The sequence below is a fragment of the Eleutherodactylus coqui genome, chromosome 6 (assembly GCF_035609145.1).
Source record: "Eleutherodactylus coqui strain aEleCoq1 chromosome 6, aEleCoq1.hap1, whole genome shotgun sequence".
NCBI lineage: Eukaryota > Metazoa > Chordata > Amphibia > Anura > Eleutherodactylidae > Eleutherodactylus > Eleutherodactylus coqui.
In genome coordinates this window covers 56,033,517-56,050,525 of record NC_089842.1, presented here as the reverse complement: position 1 = coordinate 56,050,525, position 17,009 = coordinate 56,033,517, and positions in this window count along the sequence as shown.

The window sequence follows — 17,009 nt, the reverse complement described above, 5'->3', positions numbered from 1 at the left end:
ATTTTTTTCGCACCAAAGAAGCCTTGATGAATGTGGCTAGGAAATCGCCGACTCTCCCAAGCCCCTACGACAAAATCCGCCTCTTCATAGACCTCTCCCAGGCCACTATGGAGACAAGAAGAGGCTTCGCCGCCGCAACAGCCGCTATGAGAGATGCCGGCATCATATACAGATGGGGATTCCCCACAAAAGTAATAGCTACTAAAGATAATGCAACGCATATTTTTCTCAATCCTATGGAAGCCACGAATGCGTTGAATTCCTGGGGAGTTCCAATTCCTGACCGCTTTCAGCCACAAGCTCCGCCTAACACCAAAAGAAATCACCCTCCTGGATCCAAAGGAGCGACCAGCTTAAAATGAGTACTGGCTTTGTTTTCCCTCCCTGCTGATTTATGTCTCACATCATTGGAGTGCCCTACCGCATATGCCGGACTTTACTCCCCCAGATGATTCAACAAGTGTTGTCTCGTTTTGTTTTCTTAATGGTGTACAACGCTTGTTTTCCCCCAAAGCTACTTTTCCTTAGAGATCTATTCTCATTTGGGGAAAACCTCTTTGTTAACTGTTTCATTTATTTTTTTTGTTGTTACTCTATTCTAGGTATCTTGGTCTTCCACGTTCTCCCAGGTCTCCAGCTTCTTCTTCCGCCGTCTTCACCATGACACTGAAAATCCTCTCCATAAACGCCAACGGCCTAAACTCTCCATACAAGAGACATGCAGTCTGGAAGGAATCTCTCTCCCATGATGCGGACATCGTATGTATACAGGAGACACACATGTTAGAATCAGACACAGGTCGCATGACACATAAAAACACTCTGTATTTGCTTGCACACATAAAAAACACGCAGGGGTCATGATCACCTTTAAAGACAACGTAACATTCAAACTAGACGATACATTATCCTGGTGGGCTCCCTGAACAACGTTGCACTCACGCTAGTCAATGTATATGCCCCGAACACAAAGCAAATCAGCTTCCTTAATAAGCTAATGAAGAAAATCAACCGTGTAGCTAAAGGCTCGGTGATTGTCTGCGGTGACTTCAACCTAGTCCCAGACAACACAATTGACACTACTAACCAGAGACTAAAAAAGGGGCTCACCCTGGGTAACTGGCTACACAATGCGGCCCTCTATGATACCTTCCGTTGTATAAATGCCTCAGCAAAAGAATACACCCATTTCTCTCCCAGACACGGTACTTTCTCTCGTATTGACCTATGCCTAGTAGACAAAAATCTCCTCACAAAAATATCAAAGTCGGAAATAGGCATTGCCTCATGGTCCGACCATGCCCTGGTTGTGACATCCTTGGAGCTTGGGGGAAACAGTCAAACAAACGGGTTATGGAGGAACAATACATATCTGTTAAATCTACCTAAACAAAAAACAGAAATTCAAAAGGCTCTTGAGGAGTTCTTCACAATTAATAACACCCCAGACGTGGACCCTATGGTTTTGTGGAATGCACACAAAGCATATATGCGTGGCATTCTAATAAAACTGGGTGCCAAATTCAAAAGGGACAAAACTAACAAAACGGCCGCACTGCTGTCCCAGATAGCCACAAAAGAAAAGGAAATTCAACAACACCCCTCTCCCATGGGGCTAAAAGATTTACGCAACCTGAGACTAGACCTGCGCAAAATACTATTGGGAGACTTTGATAGAGAGGTCAACGCCAACAGAGCCAACATATATTCATCCATAAACAAACCTTCCAAATGGATGGCCAACCTAACAAAATGAAAAATCATAAAAGCCAATATTCCATATATATGGAACTCCAAAAAAAAGGAATATAAACTAACCAGCCCCAAACACATTACAGAAGCCTTTCGCACATACTATAATAATTTATATAACTTGAAGGATAACCCGCAGATCACTCAACCCAATAGTGTCACAATCGACAATTTTTTGAGTGGAGTCAATCTACCGTCCGTAGACGCGAACCAGGCATCTATCTTAGACCAACAATTTAACTCCACTGAATTGCTCTCAACAGTTTCCTCACTAAAAAAGCACAAAGCACCAGGCCCAGATGGCTACTCCTCAGAATACTATCAACTTTACTGGAACACACTATCTCCATATATTCAAAACACATTCAACACAGCAATGCAAAGGGGCAGTTTCCCTAAAGAAATGCTTCAGGCTACGATTATAGTCCTTCCCAAGCCGGGTAAAGAGCCAAATGACCCCGCCAATTTTCGTCCCATATCACTCCTTAATACGGACGTCAAAATTTACGCAAAAACATTAGCTAACAGATTACTAAATTTGCTCCCGTCCCTGATCCACTCCGACCAACTGGGCTTTGTCAAGGGTAGACAGGCCTCAGATGGCACCAGGAGAACCCTAAACCTCATACATGCAATAGAATCCTCTCGCATGCCGTCAATCCTATTAACCTTAGATGCCGAAAAGGCTTTTGATAGGGTACACTGGGGTTTTGCCTTTGGGTCCCTAAAAAAAATACGGCATGGGAGAGGATATAGTAAGAGCGATACGTGCACTGTACTCGTTCCCTTCTGCTAGAGTAATGGTAGATGGGACTCTATCAGAACCATTGCTCATATCAAACGGGACTAGACAGGGTTGCCCATTATCACCTATCTTATATGTCCTAGCAATTGAACCACTAGCGGAAACAATTCGTCTGTCCCCTGAAATTAGCGGTATCCCAATAAATTCAAGACAACACAAAATCGGTCTGTTCGCAGATGATGTCATTCTAACTATGTCTCGACCTCTGGAGTCCCTGAGAGCAGCTCAAAACATTTTAAACAATTTCAGTGAAGCTTCCCTATATAGCATAAATGCAGATAAATCTCTTATCCTTGGTATTCATATATCGCAAGCCCTTAAAGTAGCCATTCAATCTGAATTCCCCTTTGGTTGGAGGGAAAATTCCATTCCCTACTTGGGGGTGGAGCTGACTTCTCCTCTTGGAGAGTTGGAAACTACAAATTTCCCGACGCTACTCGACTCTATACAGAAAGAACTTGAACATCTGACAAAGCTAAACTTAACCTGGTATGGCAGGATTATGTCATACAAAATGAAGATCCTGCCAAAAATGTTATACTACTTAAGAGTCCTCCCGATCCCACTCTCAAATACATCCTTAATCAACTTACAGAACCAATTAAATAAATTCATATGGGGGGGTAAAAAACCACGCCTTGCTCTATCGATTCTCGCTCTACACCGTAGGAGTGGGGGAGCCGACATTCCCAATCTAAAAATGTACCACCGTGCAATTGTGTTAAATCAAATCAAGGGATGGCTGTCCGACGAGTGCCCCAGGGGTTGGCCTGGCATAGAGAGGGCCCTCTCAAGAAATATCCCAGGCAAATCCCTTTTGTTGGCTACTTCTCTATCAGGGGTTTCGGGTTCTTTAAACTTGAAACTAATAACTACTGGGATATCTCCTCCCATGCAGGCTTCACTTGAGGCATGGCATGAACTCACACAGAAACTAGCCGCATGGGACACCCTTAGTAGGCCCTCACTGCCACTCGGTGTTTTGCACCTCTTCTTGCCCAACCTTAATCTGAGGGAGTGGACAACTGGGGGCATACGAACAATTGAGGATCTTAGATCTGCAAACAACATCAAAACATTCGAGGAGCTTGGCTCTTTATATCACCTACCACAAAAAGAATTCTTTTCTTATTGCAGAATCAGATCCTTCCTACAAACAACTCCCATATATAATATATATCTCCCAACTACAATTGCCCAAAAACTATCCTCAGGTGGAACACAAGGAAGCAAACCAGACACCAAATTTTTCTATGACATCCTAACAGATAACTCCTTTCTAAAAAAGAAGTCCCACATGTTAAACTGGGAAAAAGAACTAGGCGAAACAATATCTACCGTCTCATGGGAAAGGGCCTACAAAACTTCAATGAAATCTTCTAAAGGGATGGGAATTCTGGAGTCTCAAACAAAAATATACCTAAGATGGTATTTCTCCCCTTCGCTACTAGAAAACAGATTTAAACTAGGTTCGGGCATGTGTTGGAGGGGGTGTGGCAGAAAAGGCTCCCTATCCCACATATTTTGGTCCTGTCCCTCACTCATTCAATTCTGGAGTGAAGTTCTGGGAGTGATATCTAAAATAATTAAATGCTATATTCCAAAAAAGGCCAAGCTAATCCTTCTCCTGGTGGGGCTGGAGGAGTTCCCCCCCTAACACCAGATACCTTCTCGCCCACTCTTTGATGACAGCAAAAACAATAATAGCTAGACACTGGAGCAAATCCCCCCCCCCCCCCGGTTTTGGAAGAGTTTGTGGAACGGATGGCGGAACAACATATGTTTGAAAGATGGTTAGCTCGAAGAAACAATACCATGAGACACTTCGAAGTGACCTGGGAGAGGTGGAAACTACCTTAATAAAACAATGTTAGAACATAGCCATATGATGCCTTGTTAAAGTTAAAGTTAAACCCTCCCCCCCCCCCCCTTCCCCGTATTTTTTTTCTTTCCTCCTTCATCCCCCCCTTCTCCTCACCCCCCTCTCATAAGAGAATTAAAACTGTATACAGGTTTGATGAATAAGCAAATTCAAAGGTTCATGTCGGAGATTTATTGCCCACTTTATGTTTAATGTTACTAAGTAAGATTGACTTTATAGGTATATACTTCCACAAGAATCCTTAATATGTCATTCTTGATCATCAGTGTTTTGTACTTTGAAACTTTCAATAAAAACTTAATATGGTAAAAAAAAAACAAAACAAAAAAAACGCAGTAATGAGCTCTTGGCCTGTGTTAATGATCCGGGAAACATGGATAACAGAGTGAGTTCCGGGGTCAGGCGTATCTGAGTCCCGCTAACCCATGTATAGAGAGCGCCGACTTCCTGCCAGAGAGGGCCTATCAAAGCACCATATGAGTAAACGTACCTTTTTCAGACAAGCATCTCCAGCAGACATCCGGGTGTTGAGGGTAAAATCTGGCCAATCTTTTCTGAGTCCCATACCACCTCGTGAGGATTTTATAATTTAGTTCTTGTAATTTGCTTGAAATGTTTATTTTATGTGTCAAGATGTACGCTTTCCTCCATGACTCCTCTGTAAATGCCTCGCCCAGTTCTCGCTCCCACTCTCTCTCTATGCCCATCCCCTTATTGTGAGTTTCCTCATCCACCAGGAATCTGTATAAGTCCGAAAATTTACTATTTGCCTGATTACAAATAAAATGGTTTTTAAACGGTGTCGGGGGGGGGGGGGGGGGGGGGGGAGTTTATTTTCTCAAATTTTCCCAGGGACCTTATATAGTGGCTTAATTGGAAGTATTGATACCATTCTCCGGCTGGGGGCCCCTGGCCCCCTAGCACCTTGTTCAGAGGCTTAAGTCCCGTCGTCCCCAACATATCTTTAACCCTTGGTATCTCATCTGGGCGTGCAGCTGTCAATATGTTTGTAATAGGTGAACCCTTGAAGAAGAGAGGAATATCCGTATTGCCTACCAATGGTGTCAACGGGCCAGGTCTCGCTATTACTTTTGCTTTAGTAGCTGGTCCCACCCACGCTGTCAGGATGTTTTCAATGAAAGGTGACAATCCGAGATTTCGGTAACCCGAGTGGCCTGGTAGCCACAGTAGGCCTTGTCCCTTGTATGGTGCTGCGTCCTGCTCCATCGTCACCTATCGTTTTGGGGGGCATCTGTGTATAAGATCTAGAATGCGTCGTGACAAGGTGGCTGTTGCGTCCAACCGTACATGCAATATCCAAAGCAGACGAAAAGGCACAACTGTGCAAAGGAAACATAACTACGGCAAATCCTCTCCCTATAAACCCCTAACCCGGGAGGGGGCCCTGCCTACTCGGCAGGCCGATCGCTCCGACAGGTGCGGACCCGCACGCGTGCCTGGGCCACTGACAAGTCCCTATCAGGGAGCCCTAGAACAAAAGAAAAGGAAACGCAAAACCAAACAAAGCAGAAATAGGAACTTAGCTAGCACGGAGGAGCTTCAGCCAGGATGTGTTCCTCAGCAGCTGTCCAGCGGCAACTGAAGCATTGACCAGCACAGGGGTCAATACTAGCACTGCTTAAATAGGAGCAGAGCTACTCAGCACAAGGTGAGGACTGACATTACTCTTGCAACTACCACACCCCTCAGCTCCAGGAGAGGTAGGAATACTGCTAAACCCTGGTCTGGCCTGACAGCAAAGTGGGAACCTCCGAACGGCTGCAACAGTGGCCTTGTAGTACAGAGTTATATTTGGTATGCCCATCCCGTCACTTTCTCGTGGGCCAGCAAGCGCCTTCCAGTTGCATTTGGGTCGTCTGCCACCCCATACGAACTGCATCATCGTCCTCCTAATCTGGTTCAGGAAGGCTCCTGGTAGGCGTATCGGAACAGTTTGAAGGGTATATAATAGTCTAGGAAGAATGTTCATTTTGACGGTGCTAATTCTGCCAAACCAGGAGAGGGGGAATTGTGTGCCACCTGCCCAAGTCTTCTTGCCCTAAGCTACTTAAAGGACACATGGCTAGGCCTATAATGGAAGGAGCACCCGTTGGATTTCAGGGTACAACGGAATAAATTCCAGGCCCCATTGCCCACTTGTAGAGCCATTGAGCGGCCAAAAAGATAAGGAACCCCCTCAAATGACCCCATTTTAAAAACTAGACCCCTTAACAAATTTATCTAGGGGTGTATTGCATATTTTGACCCCACAGTATTTGAATTACTCTAAGCAAAGCAGAAGGAAAAAATTACGATTTTCATTATTTTGTCAATTTAAAAACAGTTTTTTTGTACAGTGTACATAGGAATGAAGACGTACACCCCAAAATGGATCCCCCCGTTTGTCCCGTGTTCAAAAACATACCCCTTGTGGCCCTAACCTACTTAAAGGACACATGGCAAGGCCTGTAATGGAGGGAACACCCGTTGGATTGCAGGGCACAACTGAATACATTCCAGGCCCCATTGCCCACTTGTACAGAATAAAAATTGACACCTTAAACCCCTCCGCGCCCTTTTCTGCGTTCCCCAAATCTTAGATAAAAGTAATGGTGTGAACTGTGTAGTATTTCCAAAGACGGGTAATTACGGAGGCTGGTTGGGATGGGTACATGGGGCAATAAAACCGTGTATCTCCCCCTCCTCTCATGCTTTTTGGGGGGTATTTCGTGACCTCAGTAGCGGGTATGGGGTGTAAAAAGTGGCGCTCTGTGAGTCTCCGTAAGCTTGATGAGGTGCAGCGGTCTCACACAGAAGACGCTCAACAAGCTGCTCCTGGAACTGCATGAAGGCGAGCGTTCCCGAGGCTTCTTGTAAATTACATATTACAGGTAGCGATCTGAATAAGGCCAGGCTCACGCTGCCGTAGGTGGAATCCGCTTGCAGAGGCCCGCAGCGGATCCCAGCTGTGAGCCCGGCTGTGACCCTGCGTACGGCCACGTAATGCACTGCGCATAACTGCCTACTCACACAGGCAGTCATGCGCAGTACAATTTTTTTTTTGGTTTGTATTTCCCACACCATCGCTTAGCGATGACGCGGGTACCCGCAGCCCGTACACAATGTAGTTGCGTATGGGCAGCGGGTATATCCATGACCATGGAGCACAATGGGCTCTATGTTGCGGATATCCGCAGTAAAATAGAACCTGCTGCTTTCTCTTTTCTGCGAGCGCATGTGTCCGGTGTTTTGCCGCCGGTCGCATGTGCAGAATTCGGGAAAGTTCACGGAGGAAGATCACTTCGGGGTTCAAATATGGAGGCCTCAGGTAAAAAGTTTAATCTCCTCTCACCGATCGCATCAGTGAGAGGAGATGAAGCTTCACCTTTTTTTTAACTTTTACGTGATCGCCATTATCCATTGGATAACGGCGAACACGTGATCCACTCATCGCAGTTCCCCGTGAAATCTCCAGGCTCTCGGCTAAGTTTTGTAGCCAGAAGCAGGGAGATTTTTAAATTACCCTGGCAATCCACAGCTTTTGCGCATGCGTCTGCCAATTTGGCGACGGGCGCGTGCGCAGAAGCTGGGGTAAGGTCCGTAGATAAATCCGGTGGCTTTAGGTGCGTCATTTCATCCTCCCTCACGGATATGATCCATGGGGGGAGATGAAACATAAGCTTTTTTTTAACTTTTTTTACTTTTTAAGACTTTTTTTTTTTTACCTTTTACACTCTTTTTTTACTTTAAATGATCACTGTTATCCACAGGATAACAGTGATCATGTCTCCAGTGACATCCCTCTGCTCCTGGCTACACTTGGCAGCCAGGAGCAGAGGGATTTTGAATTTCCCGGGGCTTGAGCCCCTCTGTGCACACGCCCGATGATTGACATCAGGCGCGCATGCGCAGAAGGGGACCTCGAGTCCCGGGAGACCAGCACATCGCGGAGGACCCGAGGTGAGTATTTTCACCTCCCCTCATGGATCCGATCCATGAGGGGAGGTGAAGCAAAGACTTTTTTAAACTTTTTAAAAAACTTTCGCGATCGCCGCTATCCACTGGATAGCACCGATCACAACGCCGGGGGGGACTGCCCGCAGCCCGGGATGACAGCTCCATGCTGTCGGTCACCTGCGGGCACCGACAGCATGGAGCTGTCACGTCCTCACTTAAGAGGGCATTCTACGTCCTCTAGGATTAAAGCCCGCTTAGTGAGGACGTAGAATCCCGATGGGGCTGTCACTAAAGGGTTAATGATTAGTAAAACTTGATTGATTTTATTTTTACTTTTTTTACTTTCTTTTTTTATACCCCAGAAGGGACAACAACTTTGATGCTTTGATCCCTCCTGCAGAATGATGTAATGCCATAGCATTACATCATAACACGATCTAACAGGCAGTCTATCAAGCCACAGGCATGGCTAGATAGGCACTCTGCCATGACAGCCCTGGGGCCCTCGGAGCTGCCATGACTTCTGCAAGGCTCTCTGCAATCTCATCGGGGGGGGCCGTACGGGACCCCCGAACGCCACTGTCAGAATTGACAACCGCATTTAAAGGGTTAACAGCTCCGATGAGCCACGCGGCTTATCGGAGCTGTTGCTGCTGGGTGTCAGCTATAAGAAGAAGCTGCGATGCATGAAGGGAGATCGCCGATTGTCTCACATTCAGAATCGTAAGTCTGCATGAGCAATATCAATCCGCGTTTCTTGGACCGATACGGCGCTCGCCTCTGTGAATGTAAATGAATCTTATCTATAAAACACTAAATCTGTTTGTTTGTGTCGTATACAAATCCGCAGTTCTGGTCTGATTTGAGTGAAATTTTGCATGAGTGTTCTTCATCACCAGGCGATGAATACTGGCGGAATTGAGAATCGAAAATTCATGACTTCCCCTGTAGCAACCAATCACAGCTCAGCTTTAGTTTCTTATGCTGCTGAGGTAAAATGAAAGCTGCACTGTGATTGGTTGCTATGGGCACAGATTTTCTTTTGGATAGTTTTCATAACAGTGCGGTACTGGGCTCATTTTTGTGGCGCACTTTGTATATTCCCACACTGCTAGTCATAAATCACCGTGAAATGCAGGATCTATGACCTAATACATATTATTCTGCTACCAAAAATAACACATAGGGACGGCTTAATGGAAATGTGTTATGTTCACACGACAGGATTCACTGCACAATTTTTACGCAGCAAATTCTGCCTCAGAAACTGCATTATCAAACCCGCTAGTGACAGTTTTTGTTGCTGGAACGCAATTTTGCACATTTGAATTCCACATGTGGATTTTGCCCACTAAGGGCTCCTACCCACTTGCGTTTTTTTTGCGCGTTTTTTTCACGCTATATCGCTGCGTTTTTTTCACGCTATTGTCAATGGGACTTTCTAATGTTAAAAACGCATCACAAGTTTGTGCTTTGCAATTTTTGTGCGATGCGTTTTTAACATTAGAAAGTCCCATTGATAATCGCGTTAAAAAGCGCAGCGATATCGCGTGAAAAAACGAGCAACAAAAATGCAAGTGTGCAGGAGGCCTAACAGGGCAAATTCCATATGTGGTTCTGCAGCAAAAAGGTTTAGATTTGGACATGGTTTTTGAGGAGGAATTCACCGCAGAAAATACCATGGCGAATTCTACCGTGTGACCATACCTTACGTCTTACTAAACATGGGTGAGTGAAATATTGGGCCGTGAGACCTGACCAATATCGTGCTTCCCAGAGTGCTTCTTACAACGGGGAATGGGAGACATTTTGCTGTCAAAACTGCCTTCTATCCCTTCAGTAAAGTTACTGTCCTCCAGGAGATGGGAAACCTCACGTTGCACACAGTGCTATATGTTCTCCAGCCCCGCTGAAAATAAAGAGAGATGTATTCAGAGGGAACGCCCAAAGATGGGACATGGCGCGATTTTTTTTTCTGGATCGTGATATGATGCGGGGAAAAATTGCTCATTTACATGACCCCATTCGAAAGAATGAGATTCAATCTCGTGTGAGATTCGTGCTTCTTGTAGTGTAAAAATTTTGTGCGATTTTAACGGCCATGTAAAAGCGGCCTATGGGGAAGTTCACACAATGCAAAGTTACTACAAACGGTCAGCTGCAATTCCACTCCAAAATTCCTCAGCAATGTACAGTACAACGTAAGTGAACAGGGTTTTATCAAACTCTGGAATTGACTGCGTCGGTCACTTACTCTATAGCATCTGATCACGCTACTAGAGAGAGTAGGAAGCGGAGCGGAGTGGTGGGGGAGCAAGAGGTGAGGATCTTGTCTTTTTATTTTACAGTATTAAAAGCTATTAGTACTGGGTGGAGGAAGAAAACGCTGCCAGCATAATTGTGTGGGTGTACTGGTATAGGCGTACATTCAGGGGTCGCAATGGCAACTGGGCCCTGGCGCTGAGGGGGCCCAGAGGCTGCCCTCTGCCATATACAAATGCACATTCAGTGCATTACTGGCTGGTCGCACTGCCAGCCGCGTGATTGGTGCGGTGCGTCCGACAGTGCATGCCGGAGAGGAAGCCAAAGAAGAAGGGAGGAGGAGGGAGACAGATGCACAGAACTGCATTAGTGGAGTGGAAGAGGATGATGATGTCATCATCCTGCTGACATAGTGTACAATGGCCATGTCTGCATGCCCTGCTGCTCTCGTCACACAAAGAAGTGGTCCAGGGTCACGACTGCCATTAATTTCATCTATCTACTATTTATTTATCATCTACATATCTATCATCTATCCATCTCTGGTATAAGTTATACATCTCCCCGTATATACTGTATATAATTGTAAATTTTACACACAATTAAAAAATGTATCAAAAACACATGCGATTTTTAATAGTGCATGCAGTTTCTTAAAAACATATGTGGTCTTTGAATTCTGCATGCAGTTTTTTTTCATGTGTTTTTCTTAATTGTGGTTCAAAAGTACAACAAAAAACATGAACATGCCCTAAACGCATCGTGGCATATTCACTGCAATTTTCAAGCGGCGTTTTTTAACGCATGGTACAATATTTGACAGTGCTTTTTAATGCACACCATCATTGTGAGATGCGTTAAAAAATGCGAAAACACAAAAATAGGCTGCTCTATAAAATCGCAGCGTTCGAGCTCAGGCCTGAGTAACCCCATTAAAATCAATGGGAGCGTTGTAGCACGGTTAGCACAGTGCAAGAGCTGACCTACTCTTGGAATATCATGCTGCCTGTGACTCAGTCCTACTCTGTGCTTGTGCTGCAGGCTACAACAAGCTGAAAAAACTATGCCACATCTCTTTTAGATTTTTCCTGCCATCTGCAGCACTATTGCTGTGGCAGCTTCCTGCTCGACCCCCATAAGCCGCAGAACTGCGATCTATTGTGGCTGCATGCCTGCTGCCATGGGGAAATGCTCTACTCAAGCTGCTTAACAGTTTGTCCTGATAGTGCTGCATTTTGAGGTCCCTCTACACGGTTATAACAAGATTTGTCATTTTACGGTGTTGAGTAATGGTGGACTGGCCAGACAGTTGGGAGATTAGTATCCCTGCCTCCTTCTGTGACAACAACACGTCATTGTCCCTGAGGTCCTATAGCATCTTTTCCAGCAGGCAGACAACAGAGATGGTCATACTAATCAGTGCATCATCACAACTATTTTGGGTGCTTCCTCAAAACAGGCTAAACTGGCACTCATGTCTTTGATATGCAACCTCTCCACAGGCATCAAGTGACCAACCTCCATACAATGTCTGCTAATGGCATGCACCATCTGCTACTCCATGATCGCTCTCTACTGCTGGCTCAGCCTCTGCAACATATGCAGCGTCGAATTCCACTGTGTAGGCATGTCACAGATGAGATGGTTGGGTGGTAGCCTGAGCTGTAACTGCACCTCCGCCAAACGAGAGAAAGCTGGGTGTAAATGTTGAAAGAGTGAGAGAGTTTCCTGGTCTTTTCAGCACTGGATAAAATTTACATGAATTCAAGTCTCCAGGTCCAGATTAATTACATCCTAGGATACTGAAGGAAGCAGTCGAGGTAATTGCCAAACCATTTGCTGTAATCTAAAATTCCTAGAGAACAGGAGAAGTCCCAGAAAAATGGCGAAGGGCAAATATTGTCCCTATCTTCAAAAAAGGGAGGAAGATGGACCCATTGTCAGGGTAAATTATTCTAAGTACAGCACCAATCAGGCCCACCCCACTTGCCCCGCTGCCGGCGGTAAGAAGAAAACACCACACAGAGGTCTGGTATCATTCCTCACACGGGACATGGCTGCGCTTTGCCGTCGTGCCGTGCTTTATTACAGATTACATGAGATCTTATACCCTTTGTCCCATCATCAGCAAGGGGTGATGGGCTCATAACCATACATGGGAAGTCCGGATTTCCGGCCTGAGACAGTGAAAATTATGTACATAGTTGAACATCTTGATATCTTGCTACGGCGCCTCTGGAAAAACAGCCAAGTACACGCGGCCTTGTGTCTGGTTCCGTATCTTCTCTGAATTTCTAGAAACATCTTGTCTTCGCCTTGCAAAGCCTTAGGAATATCTGATTTAAGGCGACATATAAGTTTTTTTCTCTCATTTGGAATTGAATAGAGCTTGCATATAGGTATAAAGCATAAAAAAACATATGGCAATATATATATATATATATATCCTCACAAACCCCCCTAAAAAACTTAATATGGAGATCAAGTACCAGGCCTTGCACTCTTCCTCGGTCGTCTCTCCCTTGCGTCAGGGTTTCTCCACTGCCCGTAAGTCCCTACTCCTAAAAGGGAGGGATCCCTACCTCACCTCAGAAGGAGGCCATGGATTCCCTGGGCTTATTTCCGGGCATCCATACCCTCTATCTGTACGAGTTAACACCCCGCAGGGTGTGCCCTCGCCGGAACCTAAGGTCTTCTGCACTTTCCCTAGGCAAATGGGAAGTCCACTGACAATCCATCTTATGAGACCGGGGCAGGCGCAGCACTAGTCCATTTCTCCATTCTTCTGGTAACGTACGTGGTTGGCATTATCGGAACTGGCTCTTCATCTTTTTCAAACAAGGGAAACGGTGGTGTCACATTATCCAGTCCCTTACTCATACTCTTTTTTTATCAAAGGGATAATACACATACAGGAAATTACTTACCCCACCTCTTTCTGCTAAAATCATATCCAGGGCCACTCTATTTTGGAACTCCATGGATGCAGTGGGCCCTAACTGGTCAGCTAAAAAAGCATCTCTGGTGTAGTTTACAAACCTCTGCTGATTGTAATAGATATAATTCATCCAATCTACATTATTATTAACAGTGACAATAGCAAATAAGGACTCAAAACCAGCTTTAAACTGATCTCTAGAATTAAATTAATTTGGCACCCCCCTTGGCACTCCTATTACATCTATGTATACATGTGGATCAAAGTTACCACCTGGAGCGTCAACTTCTCTCTTAGTAGGATGCGGTGTTAGATTCTCACCCTCAGTGTACTCTTCATATTGCGCATTTGATTGTATTAATTTGTTCTGAAACAGGGGGCTAGTGTACAGTAGTCAAAGGTGTGTGTTAGAGGAATTGTACCACATTATAGCATGTAAAGGATATATAGGATCATTAGTTTTTGCAGTGCGAAGTGTGGATCCAAGTGGGCTTTCCTTCGAGCTTGACTGCAGTTGGGGTGGTGAACAACATCTGGTAAGGACCTTCAAACCGGGTTTCTCTCTCAAACTTTTTCACATAGACCCTGTCACCTGGTTTCAGATTGTGACACTCATCTGTAGGACCTGGGAGAAAAGCAGAGACTGCAGAATGCATTATTGACAATTCCTTAGAGAGGCCTATGACAACATTAACAAGAAAATCATTCCCCAAACTCAGCTACTGTGGCATGTATCCTCCTAAGAAAAAGAAAAACTAATGAAAGACACTCAATTCAAAATTTGCCCATTTTTTTCATTGCTTTTTGTATCTACTTTCCCCCTACTCCGCGGATGGTAGGGTGTGTGAAAAACCTGGAATATACCCAAAGCAGACATGATGTGTTGCATTATTTCACCTGTGAAGTGTGTACCTTTGTTTGACTCAATCACTTCCGGTACCCGTATCTGCGGATTACCTCATTCATGAACTTCTGTGCGGTTACCTGCTTATTTACTTTGGTAACAGAGTAGGTCTCCAACCTGAAAAACATCAACAACAACAACAAGCACATATTCATGCTTCCCAACAAGTAGGAGCTGAGTGTAGCCAATTTGCAATCCCTGAAATGGGTAGAGTGGCCTAGGCAAGCGTTATGTGGCAAATTTACTTCTGCCCTGTTGCTTACGGCAAAGATCATGCAAAATTGGACAAATGATGCAGCAGCTACAGAAAACCCAGGAGCCACCCGTCCTTGTTCAAGCATCGACATCATTACTGCTTTGAGAGGTGCGTCTTTCCGTGTGTCAGCTGGGCCATCATGGGGCACAGGGACTATGGTAAGCAAGTGCTGTTGACTGTTCACCATACGCCGTCCCTTTTTAGTCCATTTTTCCTTGCTTGCTTGTAACTGTAAAGTCTTTAGCATATCAAAGTCCAAGTTTTTATCAAAGTCCAAATTTTTATCAAAGTCCAAGTTTTTATCAAAGTCCAAGTTTTTATCAAAGTCCAAGTTTTTATCAAAGTCCAAAGTTTTGTCAAATTCTTCTTTTCTTCCACGGCTTAAGGGCCGCTGCTTTTGCTGTTTGGTCTGTGATGACGTTGCCTCTCGCTTCTCCGGTGTAGGAATTGGTGTGAGCTTTCCACTTTGTCAGGTAGAAGTAGGGTCTCCATGAGACTGCACCGCTGCATCATTCTTAATTGGCTGTCCTGCTGAGGTAAAAAAAACTGTCTGGCCTTCCATGTTGGGCCGTAATCATGAGCTATGCCAAATGCATACCGGGAGTCAGTGTAAATGTTTGCCGTCTTACCTTCTACCACTCCACACGCCTCAGTGAGGGCATTCCATTCCGCTTCTTGTACTGCGACATGCGGAGGCAGAGGTTCTGCTTTTAGGACATCTTGTTGTGTAACCATTGCATATCCAGTGTGGAGTCGTCAATCACCCTGGTACCATCTATAAAAAACAACTCAAAATATGCATTATTAACAAGGGCTTTCAGTAACTTTTAAAACGTAAATTGTCTTGTTGCATCAATGCTAGACAATCAGGCTGATATTCTATTTGAAAAAGATCAGAATCTTGTTGCAAAAAATTTAAAAATTTAAAAATGGCTTGCAAAAAATTTAAAAATGGCTGATTTGCAATACTTGGATTACCTATGCCTTCTCCTCCCCCCCTTTGAAACAGGGTACTAAATTGGAAGAATAGTAGCCGGTTTCAAGGTAGTATAACATTGTAAAAAGATTTGATGGATGCAGATAAGGCCTGTAAAATGTTAGCACCAATAACAGAAACATGAGTTACACCGTGGAAGAATAATCTACAAAACATCTACTAATATTGGAAATGTGAGATCCCTTTAAGTGAATTCATTATTAGTCTGTTCCTGCATGCAATGTCTTATCAAATTTAAGACAGGAGAAAAAAAAAAAAAAAAAAAAACTTTTACTAGCTGCTCAAGCTCCTCACCCCCTCCCTTGGACGAGAAGGATGAAACATTACTACGTACTATTACATCATCTAGCTCCACCCCTTCGATATTGGCACATTGCGTCTTTCTTCTCAGCTTAATTTCAGCTTAACAGTCTACACGTCCACATCTCAACCAAGCAAAGTCCCATGCATGGGGGGGACTTTTATCCCCAGTCATTACCTGCATCACACATTCCACACAGCCCGAACACGGGTCACTAACTCTCATCCATCCATTCTCTCAAGTCTGCTCCGTCACCCCCTATTGAAGGTGTACCAGTCCATGCAGATGCACAGACAAAAAAAGTTTGACAAACATACATACATCAGCTGAAAAACACCGAGGTGAGTGCTATAATGTTTATAAAGTACATGATTCTATTGAGATGAGATTGTGAATGAGCGCTATCTTTGACAAATTATGTGAAAAAAGTTTGCCGAGTGACTGAGACATTCTATCTTTTTTATCTACTTAAGCTATTATATGCTGTATTAAACGCTAAAGTATTTTAGAATCTGTGGGTATTTTTCAGCCCCCCTGCCTTTCTTTCTCTGTATTTCTCTGTATTTGACCCTGAACAAAAAGTGAAGTCTGAAAGCCCCCACCTTTTCAAAATAAATCTCTGAATATGCATTCACTGACTGAACAGCCCTGCATTTGAACTCATAAATACAGCACAACATGTTCTTCATTTTCAACCCCTGTATAAGTAAGAATATACCTTAGAATGCTAGATTATCCTGCCTACTAAGACAGTATAATTAATTAAATTCATTTCAATTCATTTTAAGCAAGCAGAGACATTCTCCAGGGTCAGCACTTCATTCTCTCTCGCTGTTATCTTCCGACCTTGGAAAGCTTACACAGACTCGCAGCTACATGTCAACAAAACTCTTCTCCCCTAAAAGCAAGCTCAGTTAACTATTTGCACATACAGTATATACATATATACACACAT